Here is a 12589-nt window from a genome sequence, read left to right on the forward strand (position 1 = left end):
TTCATTAATTGTAGTCTTAAGTAGGTGAAGTGCTTGGGTGAACATCAGCATCTCAAGTTTATGAGTGGTTTAAGCATCTCAAATTTATGAGTGGTTTAAGCATCTCAAATTTATGAGTGGTTTAAGCAGCTCTATAGAGTGCTTACTTTCCACTGGTGAAACCTTCAACTTCAGTACATGCCAATTTCCACTGCATCACAATGGAGGCGTCCTTGCAATTCAAATTTGTCTCCTGTATTGGCACTTGTCAATTTCTTTATCAGTAGTGTCATGTGGCTGAAGAGCTTGAAGCTTGATGAACATTTTCACTTTGACAAAAAGTAAATTTCTTGAAAGATTCTGGTGTAACAATGTGATTCGGGGACAATCTATTCTCTTGACCAGACGTGTTGTTCGACTTGTCTCATATCCATTTATGTCAACATTCTCGTATCTTTTGGTAATGCAATGATTCCTTCCGTTTAAAATTTACATTGTGAAAATTCACAATTTATATAAACCAGCAGCAGAAACTTACTTCCTCACTAAAATGTTACTAAACACAACCTAGATTAAAAATTGCTTGTACAGTAATGCAAGGCAAAATGCAAAAGGGACCTTCTTAAAGTTCACCTAATACAGTATATGAAATCACTAGGTTGCCTGGAAGTTCAGTTCACAAAACTAATAAGCAAGTTAAAAACACGGAAGCATTCAGAAAAACATTTTGGTGGGCTCAATCTGGATTTTCCTGCAACAATGCACTCAAGGTTAAAGTAACATCATTTTAGTGGTTTGCAATGCTTGGTTTATATTTCTAAAGACAAATATTGACAGACATACTAATGTATTTATAGATGTGTGTGTGTGTGTGACGTTGAGACTAAACATATTATCCATATACATGAAACTTTGAAACTTATTTTAAAAATGAGAAAACCAAGAAAATTCACTTGTTACTGGAGTGAAAGTTTACCACTAATTGTAAACTGGATAATATTTCCTTGAATGTTAAAGGAACTGTTTCATTCAAGTGGACAGGTTGAAAATTTAAGAGGCACTTAGTGATTTCATAAATCAGCATCAAGACTACACATATAAGGGAAGATTTACACTTTTAGCTTAAACTGGGCTTTGACAGTCGCAAATCATGGGAAAAACGATTATATGAACTGCCAGGTCTTTTAACTTCAAAAATTTTGGTTCAGAAATCAAAAACTGTTGGCAGAAAGAAGACAATGCAATGAGAAAATCAAGAAAAGTATATGAAAAAGTGGAATTTTAGATTGATCAAATTATGGTAATGAAAGAACTTTCGAAACGTTGTAGACGAAAATTTGCACCTGTGAGGAAGTGAATTAAAAAGAAAATTGAAAAAGGCAACTTTTGATGTCTTAAGACCTTACAAAACCAATTAAAAACTTTCAGAAAACTCTGATTCTATGACAGCTATAACCAGCTGATAGTTAATTACGACAAATTTGTTACTCAAAGACTTGAATATTAACAGGAGCAAATTTATTAGTGAAAATTCAGTGGTTAAATGGTAATGTACAGTGTTCTAATTCTAGCTTTTTAAAGAAAGAAGGAAATAAGACTGATTTCTTATGGAAAATCCATAATTGAGAGAATATTGGATAGAAGATAGAATTTAGGCCACAAGGGTAGCCGCTGGGACCTATGAGGTCATTCGAAGCTGAAAAGGATTTTGGCAGTACAAAGTTTTGAAAGGTGTAACGAGGAAAACCTCACAGTTGCACTATGAATCAATTTTTAAAAGGAAAGTAAGATGTAAGAAAGAATATGAATGGAGGTAAAGTAAAAGGAATGAAAGGGGTTGCAGCAAAGAACCTTACGGCACACCCCTTACATGGTCTAGAATTGAAGGATGAATTTAACAAACCCTACTTAAGTTTACAAGATTACATAATCATCGAAATGAAACTTCTTGGCCTTGTGTTGGGTAGGGGTATGATTTGAAAACAGCCAATTATTGCTATTAGGTTTTTAGTTCAAATGTTCCACATGGCGTCTTTGGATGAACATACTTGGTTGATTTTGCAGAAACAGATAAGTACTTTAGTTTGATTCTTGGTAACTATGCCAGATTCAAATTAGGCTACTGACAAACAAGCAGGGAAGAAAAGTTAAAAGTGTCTCAAAAAGATTTCGTCAAAAGAACATGGCAAACCATATGACATTTAAACGTTAAAAATTTAAATTTAGGAAAACCATTTGTAACAAAATGACTTGTGATTTTACAAGCAATTCTTTGAAAGAAACCTTCACTATATATTTCTAAGGTATTGTTGGCTATTCAAGTACACCTCAATAACTGAGAGCGTCTAACGAGAAATATGCAAACTATATGAACATTTCTAGACCAATCAAATCCCAGCGACTTCACCATCTCAGACCAACATTTGTATCATTACTGATCTTTATTTACTCTCAGCAAAAATAGGTGTCGCACAACTGAGACAAACAAGAAAGCAAGATTAGCCTAATCATCATAAACTGTAAGTCTACTGTTACAATCATGCACAATAGTTTAATACGACTGCAGAGCCATTGCTAGCCTCGTAGGTTTGGCTGCAAGATTTGTTCTCAAATGAGAGGACTATGCAAAATGATGCAAGGGACCTTTAGTTCCACGGAAAGCAAAATGTAAAATGCAAGGCAGCTGGGGGCACAAAATAAAAACTACAATTGACACTTAACACCATGAAGAGTAAAATGCTAGTCAATTGGAGACCAAAGAAATACATAAAGGACCTTTGATAATTAAAAAAAACTAACCGATGGGAAATCACTTCTTCACAGCCTAACGTTGCCAATGGCTTTCAAAACTCAATACAAACGTGACAGGTAAAAAATAGGACATCTGGCTGACAAACGGATATTCCAAAGAAACTTTACTACAAGAGAGGCAGAAAAAAAAAGATAGGAGCTAATAGAATGCCACATATACAGCACTTTGTGCATCAAAAAATACATAAACACGCCTGGGGACCAAAAGAATTGCACAGAGAACCTTAAATACTAGAGTTGGTCACAAGCACATAAGCAAAACAACTGAGGCTAAAGGAATGCTGTAAAGCTCGTGTAATAAAGTCACAAACAGAAAATAAGGCTCTTGATCCACAGAAAAGTGTGTTTTAATTCCCTAAAATGACAAAAAACATAAGGCAGCTGGGGGCCAAATAAATGCTACGAATGACTTTTGAGGAGACAGTAACAAGCAGAAAATTAAACAGCTGGGGCTTAAAGGACCTATAGTACCATAAGTTAAAGGCAGTGCTATAAAAGACCTTTAATATTACATAAACTTAACCATCAAAAAATACGATAGCAAGGGAATAAAGGGATGTTGCAAATGATCAAAGAAAGCTGCACATAGCAAGGCACAAAAGGCAAATAGAACGTTGAAAAACATTTTGTACACCATAAAGGAACGTTAAAAAGACGAGGCGGGTGGATGTCAAAAGACTGCTCCAAAGTACTCTTGATAACTCATTAAAAGTACAGGTAGAAAACACTACAGTACTGCTTTTGGCCAAAGGAATACTGGAACTTTTAGTAAAACAAGCCATCTGGAGGGCAGAGGAAAGCTGCAAAAGACACCACCATGAAAAATAACAGGCACAAAGCAAGGCTATCAATAGTGAAACCAATTGCGCAAGGGACTTAGTACCAGATATAGTCATCCATACAAGGCCTGTGTTTAGCATGTATTTAAGTCAATATAATTTGTTTAGCATGTATTTAAGTCAATATAATTATACTAAAATGACTACTACTGTACTTTAAATGGAATAAAAATAAGTTTAATGGGGAAGGTAATTCGTATTTACAGCAAGGCAGTACAGTGGTTCCAGTCCGTTCCCAAGAGTTCTTCCAACATTACTGAACTTTAAAACACTTTTCATCACTTGCATGAGGCCAAGTCCTTTGGGTCAGCCCTAATATCATCTAGGCAAGTTACTCAATGGTCTTGTTAAGCCACTGTACAATAATAATAATAATAATAATACCCTACCCTCAGATTCTGCTGCTGGTTTAAACATCTAAATTTGATGGTTTAAAAATAAACCTCACTGAGGCAAGTACAGTAACTCACTGAAGCTAATATTAATCATTAACTTCTAAATGGCTAGTGGGACAGCATTAACAGAAGATACAAAATTTCAATTGCCAATTCTTGATTAGCCAGTTTATGCATGGGAGAGTGTTGTTATCTTGAATGTCAATTCAATGTCCATTTCAAAATGACTCTTAATTAAAAGGCAGATCTTCTTCAAAATGATCATTGTCTCTTCAGGACGCCTCTCTCTCATTCTCTCTTCTACAATTCTTCCATCTCCAAAATATTTCTCAAGATGAGAGACTAGTCTTCAAGACAGACCACAATGCACCTGAAAGTAAAAGGAAATTTGTTACAACTCATTTTCCATTTCTTTAAAGATAAAAAGGAAAATAATGTAAAATCTGCATGAAAATGACTTCTACAATCAAGTTATATAAAATAGTTGCTCACAAACAGACGGAAGCAGGACAAAAAAAAAAAAAGCTAACAGATATAATTAGTAGTAGTTAACAATAATGTCCTCCAAAAGTGAAACACTAGATCAATATCAGTGTCTCGCTGGTCAATGGATCAAATCCCTTTGATGGAATTAATCATGAAATTTAGGCTATAAAGCCAAGCAGTGAGGCGTGTTGAGCCATTCAGCACTCGAGACAGTGAAAAGAGGGAGTTGGAGTGGTTAGACAGCAAGACAGTGACCCAGACGATAACTGGAATGAATGGTAAGATCTGAAGGCCAACTGGGAGAAAACCCCAAAATGGTAGAAGAGGTTGAACAGCAAGATGGAAGAAAGAGATGAAGGAAAATGCTAAAATGCTGCAGCTTGGGGTCGGAGTGACGCTGCACTTCAAGTGAGGTGCACTGATGACACTACCCCCTTATGGGGAATTCCCAATGAAGGTGACTTTTTACCATTATTATAATCATAAATTTTACCACTACACAAGTGTTCTGCGATAAATCTATCAATAGGAAACAAATCCCATTCCACAAAGTATCTCAATGGTAAATAACGAAGTGGGACTATGACAATATTAGCAAGTTGCCTCAAACACGGCCAAGGACCAGAAAACAGTAGTAGTAGTAGTAGTAGTAGTAGTAGTAGTAGTAGTAGTAGTGGTGGTGGTGGTGGTGTGAGAGAGAGAGAGAAAGTGGTAAAGTATCTGATGAATGGTTTCATCCCAGCTGGTATGAGGATTACCACGTGGAAACCCATTTAGAGATGGTTCACATTCTGACAAGAGTGCTGACCACCTACCTACCTCTCTCTCTCTCCTTACACCTACCTGAGACACCTAAACAGTCGACTAATACTTACGTATTAGTCGACTAATACTTAGGTGCATACTAAATAAATAGTTTTACTGCTTACGTCATCACGGGCCACACTGGATTTCTAAGGAAAAATATCCATGCAATTCTTTCTCTCCCTCAACTAGGAGATCCAGTAAGAGTCCCTCAATAAAAAAGAGAGAGAGAGAGAGAGAGGTGACTGACAAGCAAGGTGAAAACCACTCTTTAGAAAACACGCGCCAACCTAGGCTAGTGCCAATGACAGGTCGTAAACAAACCAGTCTCGAAAAATGACCGATTGCAGACCCTCGATCTAGTTAAGTCTGCGATACAAGGACAAAAGTGAAGGCACTGGGACGGCACTATATCCCTATCAAATTCATTAACTTATTCCAAAACTAATTATCTTCACTGCTGTTCATAATGTACTCTAACAAGAGCACCTGCTAAATTGCCTTTCACAATGTCTAAGAAAAATTTATTATATACATTATGTTTTACGCCAAACATTACTGTTTGATGGTATCCACAATCTGTTGAATCCACTTAGAATGTGATTGTTATGGAGGCTATATTTGAGAACAATCGGTACGTGGCCTTACAAGGCAGAGAAAAATTAAAATACACGATATAATCAATCTGCCAGAAATGGTAGCAAAGACGCTGTAATCATCTATGCGAAACGATTGAAAAGGTCGGATAATGAGCAGTCATAGTTGCCATACTCCCAAAAGCACAGAACACGAATGAGTTTAGTACCGTATCTATAACCAGTAGCATGAAACGCTACAGGTACTGGAGAATATATATAACCAGAAAAATAAAAGTAACATGGAAAATACCAGCTAGCATAGTAATGGTGTCCCATGTTAAGAACACAATTAGGGCACAATTGCCCTCAAGCTAACTGCTAATACAAATGATCACTCATACATGCACCACACCTCTAGCCAACCAAAGATCATTTCAGAGCAGGTCATATCAGGTTACGCTAAATTAATGACCCAATAAATTTCTAAATATTCATTCAAGAAAATATCTCAGTTTTCATCATAAATAATTCTCGCATCAGAAGCATACGTTCTCCAGTCATGTTAATGAGCTAAAACAATTGACAACTGCAGTTATTGTACAAGTTACTGAGTAATCGATGATCTGAAGGTTTAAACTGAGGCATTGTGACACCCTGATTGCCCGGAATTAATCATCATAATATATAAAAGGGAACGATTCACATATACGAATAAGGTCATAAATAAAAGAATAGTGAGCACTCAATTTTGATCTGTGCATTAACTTGAACCACATATACCATAGTCACACACACACACACAAAAAGAGAATGACCAATTGGGCACTTGAATGTGTTCCCTTTAGATCCCCCTGGTTTCCTTAACTCCTTTTCGGCCCTTTAAGAACCAGCTTCACGGTTTTTTTTTTTTCAGGGATAAAGCTCACCTTCCCACTCAACTATTTTAGCTTTTTTCTTCAGTCTGGGCTAGACAAGGGCATTGGGCTGCCCACGGTTCTCTGCCCTAAGACTATTTTCTTTCAGGAAAACGTCTAATTAAAATGCCAAGGTTACTGTTTTGAATAAACCAGCCCCTGGTTACACGCTGTGTATCAAAGCCGCCGTTGAGTCTAATATTAAATAAAAGTTTGTAGGCAAGATTAATAAATATGCACAGGCCTGCTGTACCTTGTTTGTTGAACTGCATCTCCCTCAAAACGTGGGCATCATCAGATTCATCTTGAATCCCTGTCCAAACTGATCTGTCACAGTATCTGACGCCTTTTCGGATAGGTTAGGAGGGTCCTTGGTCCCGCAGCCTTTAAGAAAACAAGAAATTTTTAAATTGGTGGTTGTGACTTGATATGCTTGCTCCCCACTCCTCTCCACAAAAAAAAAAAACAAAAAAAAATTAAAAATTTCTACCTATTTAAAGTCACGAAAACAAAGATGAAAAACGCTATAAATTTTTTGTTCTGTTAAGCCATGTACGTTTAATTTTAACACTTCTTAAAGAATACTTGGCAAAATATTCGGGTTTAGACTCTCCCGAATTTGTCTTTGAACCATGCTAAAATTGAAACAATTACCTGTTTAAAATCTGACACAAATACAACTAATTTTAGGTGACCTTGGGGCTTAATATAAAAATATTCAAACTTAAGCAAACAAACTCATTAATCTGGCCTCTCAAATATTGTACATACGATAAATCAAAATTAGTATTCCTTAAAAGACACCAAACTGAGTACCTTAGCACAAAACCCATTTTTCATGTTATTCCTTGCGCTCTAATGATATAATTAGCGATAAACTATAATTGTAACCACCTGTAGGTTTGCACAGACAAAATTTCTGAAGCTTTCTGTAATGTTTTCTGGTAAAGTATAGACATTTTTTACGTTGTTAACTTTTATCTCCACATTCTTATTTAATACAGTTAACAATATACCAGTTACAACTATTCGGCTTTGAATGCAAAATGACGAGCAAATCTCAGCATTAAGCCTAATTTATACACAAAAAATACTACTGGTAACCTGAAATTCAGTCCGATACAGCACTCGGGTGTGTTACACCTCAAAATAAATACATGGATATAGTATAGTTTTATGTTGTAGGTTTATTGTTACCACTATTAAACTTAGCAGAAGAGTCCTACGCTGACTTCTTGTTAAACCACCACACATTTAAAGTCTAAAACAATATTCTTTCCACGGATATGAGTAATCATTTCAGCATTTCCAAGAGAAACCCTCACATACTCTACTGTACACACCAACCATAGCACTATCAACTCTGATTCCACCGTTTTAAGAGCGAGTAAGGGCAAAGTGGGTGATACTTATATTACAAATGTACCACATGTCCTACTCAAGATTCTATCGCTGCATATATATTCGGTTTTGGTCCTACGGTGATCCCTCGAAGTTCAGTAGAACAAAGGTTGGTCAGGTAGGACAATGAAGGGGTTACATTTGGATCGACAGGTTTATCACCAAGAACCTATGATATTTGTTTGGCGTGTATTGACAAAATCCTACAATCTGCTAACATCAGTGACGCTTCCCTCTTGCTCATCATAGGCTGATGCAATATGACAAATATTTCAGCAACGAGTCACCACCACTTCACGATTAGTCTCAATATGCAACAGTTGTGGATATTTAGTCGGTTACAAAAGGATAGGCCATGTGTTCGTCACGCTGTAAGGACCCACTGTGCAAAACTAAAACCGACAGAGAGAGAGAGAGAGAGAGAGAGAGAGAGAGAGAGAGAGAGAGAGAGAGAGAGAGAGTTTCGTTACTGTACCGATCAACAAAATCACTCGCTAAGAATTTCAGATACCATGGGAAATGGTTGTGCCCGAGCTTCAGGCAGTCAAATTTTAAATGGACCACAACGATCCTTGTAATGAACCACTCTTAGTTCTCACGAAATTACCAGTTGGCCCTCATCTGTCCATCCACAGGTCACCTTGATCTCGGATAAAGTTCACAGTTTTATGAATACCACGAAATGTTTTTTTTCTTGGTTAAAGGTCGCAAGGAACCAAACGCCTGGTAAATACAGAATTACTTCCGATAATCAGGCTTTCTGGGTTATTACCGTAAACCTGGATTATATTACCGTAACCCTGGATTATATTACCTTAACCCTGGATTATATTACCTTAACCATGGATTATATTACCTTAACCCTGAATTATATTACCGCAGGCCTAAATTACTGTACCTAAAACTGCGAAATCGCAAACTTAAAAAAAAATCTAAACTCATTTGAACTTCCAAAACTTTCTAAAATTCTAGAAAAAATTGTAAATAGTAAATTCTGACAAAATGAAATGCCCAAAAAGTACTTTTTAACATAACCACTGAATAGTTTGAAAACAAATGGACTTCATACACTGACGAAACTTAAGTATTCCGAGTATAGACCTAAAAATTTACTTGTAATCCTTGTGCGTATGTCATACGAGTTCCCGGGTTAAATATTACTGGAACATCAGTTTACAAGAGGATATCGATACCTTTAAAAGTATTGGGTCATTCGTCATGATGAATCGTATTCAGCCGAATTTCACCAAGGCTTCGTAAGTTATTTCTCTTTCTGTACAACAAATTCCGTTTAATGTTCATCTGATTATGGTTCCTTAAATTTCGTCTATTCCTTAAAACCTACAAGATTAATCATTTGTATCTTTAACGAGGTTTATGTCCAAAAAATTGTCTCATCCGCAAATAGCTTCAAGATATCTGGGAGTTTTATTCATGCTTAATAAAGATTCCTCTTTAAATTTTGAACATTTTAATCAGTTGAGTAAATTATATACATATATATATATATATATATATATATATATATATATATATATATATATATATATATATATATATATATATCTTCTAATATTAAACCATGTCGTCTACGATAAACCTATTCCAGTAAATGAGGTTTCTTTAACAGACAACTCATCCTAGTCTAACTTATACCAAATTGAAGAATATACCTTGCTTTAGGTTTTAAATTCAGAAAACTAAGTTTTTGTGGTAAGTGTGGAGGTAATTACAATCACGGACACAGTGATGTCCACCTAATGACTCATTCGCCCTCATTCTGAGCGGTGATTGTGCAATTAACTTTGGCTATGTGACATTCATTTCACCTTCATTTTATGGAGAGCCTTAATTTTAAAATTTTGTCAACACAAGATACCCGATGAACAGTAAACACTTATTTTATTCTTTCGAGGGCTGATTAGCGACGTAAAATTAGCTATTACAAACCTATTACTGAAGCGATTTAATCAGCATTAAACTAAATACTATAACAAACTTATGAAACGTCTCGACGCGGTTTTTACTCATAATAGCAAAATACGAGTTCTTCAGGAGGACTGATAATGTCACGTGTTTCAAGAACAAAAAACTTTTCAGACTGTTTAAGCGTGGATATGACAAAAATCCATCGCAAGTGATTCAAAATTACATGCGAACGAAAGAATTTGTCTTACGTTGTCTGTCGGTTTGAAAAAGTAAATTAGACTAAGACCCATAAACAAGTCAATAAATGCTACTGTTGGTAATCTGGCGATAACGTAACGCTTTCCCTATTAGGTTAAATCATTTCTAAAACCGTAGCTGTATATTCTGCAAGGTTACATGTCGGAAGCCTACATAATTAAATAACATCGGGTAGACGGGGAGGGGGGGGGGATGTCTCTCCCAGAGCTCAACCATCCCTCCCTCACCCGGTTCATAATTCACGCCTGAGCAGATCCGAATGACAGACGTTATTAATAACACCAATACTAACATTGCTTGTTTTAGTCCCTTATTCCGCTTCCACTAAATTTACTTCGGTCATTTTCCGTCTTTCGCTCGGTCCTAAATCCTGACAACCGTGGTCCTTCAACCATGAAACTATACATGAATAACTTAATTCCCCTTTTTATCAATGTATAACATTCATTGCCCTGTTACTACAAGGTTAAAATCCAAAACTACATCACGGGTTCTCAACCTGGGGGCCATGACAAGAATTTATGGGGCCATAGCACTGTTACAAATTATAAATTTCAAAATATTGTTGGTAATTCTATACATTAGCTCCGGCCTGTTTTTACCTTTTCAACTGGTTTTTTCTACACTTTTAAGGGTTCTGATACTGGCTGTGCATCTGTTTGTTGTCGGCCAAATGGAATGTCCCTTCGCCGTGTTTAGTACTGGCCCGGGGGGGGGGTGTACCCATACGTTAACAAGTTATTGTACTTGCCGGACGGGATATGAACCGTTCGAAACAGACGTACCCGTGCTCTGTCTTGTAAAGATCGCATATGAAAACCCCTTGTTAGATGGACTTCAGGGGTTAATTACAGGTTAATTAGGCTCGAGCGCCAAAAATGAAAGAGAAATTCATAATTAGCAACCAAAAAACTGTAGAAAAAGTCAGTTATAGCGCCGTCGGCTGCGCGGAGCTACTATATAGTTCTACCTGAAACGAAATTTAAAAGTTTAGAGCAGATATTTTCCGAACCAGTACTACCACCAAAATGAATCCGGCATTTGAGGAAAAGGCGTGTTTTTCATTTATTGCACCACCCTCTGACAAACAGATTCCGGAAATTTTCAACATTTTTGCCAGATCGGTTTCACGATATACACTGCAGGCACGGGGCAAGGACTGTTTACCTGACCCAAGTTCCGTCTATACGAGAAAGAAATTTTGGCAGATTAAAGTTATTGGTTGGTCGGTCTCCAAAACTCATGTATAATTTGATGGATCCCAGGATACATACTGTATACGAAAGGGGGGATGTAGAACTATCTCGCTGATGGCAGAAAATCCCCAGATTTTTTCTGGAACATAGGGGTGGGGGAACTAGCAGTGACCGAGTCAGGGAAATCACTTAGGTAAGGTTAGGTTAATTTAAGGAAAAATTATATTTTTTGGCAATTTTTTGCAAGAAAAACTTACATACCCTGAATCTGCAGTCATTCGATTTGGCCTTGGCACTGATCACTAACATGAAATTTTGGAAGTTTTCACAAAATATTTAACTAACTTCCAATTTCGTTTTGAATTCGTAAATATTCCATTGTATTCAGTAACGCTTCCTAATTATTTGATCCAAATTCATACATTTTTTACAGTCCACACCCACGAAAATTTCACAAAAGCCGGTTGTGAAAATCACCTAATTCTCGTAAAAATTTCACTTATTTTAACATAAAAACTACATTAAAATACTGCCTAGATGTTATTCAAAATCATACGCTTACAAAAAAGCCACTTGCTGGCTTTTCAATCCCTTCAACAGGTAAATATACCCTACCTTATTCAACACACTTAAGGACACCATCACACAACGAAATTCGGACCTCAAATGACGGTGACCAAGAGTTCCAACAACTATTCTCCCAGCCTTTTCCAAAAATTCCTAATTTTGTTTCATCAACTTCTACTTTTTTCTTGTACAATGTTCTAATGATATTATCATTAAGTTCTACCAGATACTTAAATCACAATAAAACTGGAAATTATAGGAAAGAACTGATTTAACATAAACGTAATTTTGACTTGACAGAAGACTTTGAATATACCTTTCCGTAAGGCACAGAGTATTGGGTTGGGGGAAGGGGTGCTTGGGATATTTAACCATGGTTTTAAATGTTGAACCGTGGGGCGATTAGGGTAGGGTGGGTGGCTGTTCTAGGCA

General features: G+C 36.5%; 1 long non-coding RNA gene across 1 annotated transcript; it reads right to left on the bottom strand.

Annotated features, from left to right (window-relative positions):
- Positions 1-1791: 1791 nt before the first annotated feature.
- LOC136825053 (uncharacterized) lies at positions 1792-12340 on the bottom strand. Its single transcript, XR_010849233.1, has 3 exons — positions 12206-12340; positions 7060-7190; positions 1792-4394 (listed from the first exon to the last, which is right to left on the bottom strand). It is a non-coding gene; the product is annotated as an uncharacterized lncRNA (long non-coding RNA).
- Between the last annotated feature and the right edge of the window lie 249 nt (positions 12341-12589).

The sequence above is a fragment of the Macrobrachium rosenbergii genome, chromosome 36, assembly GCF_040412425.1.
Source record: "Macrobrachium rosenbergii isolate ZJJX-2024 chromosome 36, ASM4041242v1, whole genome shotgun sequence".
Classification (NCBI taxonomy): Eukaryota; Metazoa; Arthropoda; class Malacostraca; order Decapoda; family Palaemonidae; genus Macrobrachium; species Macrobrachium rosenbergii.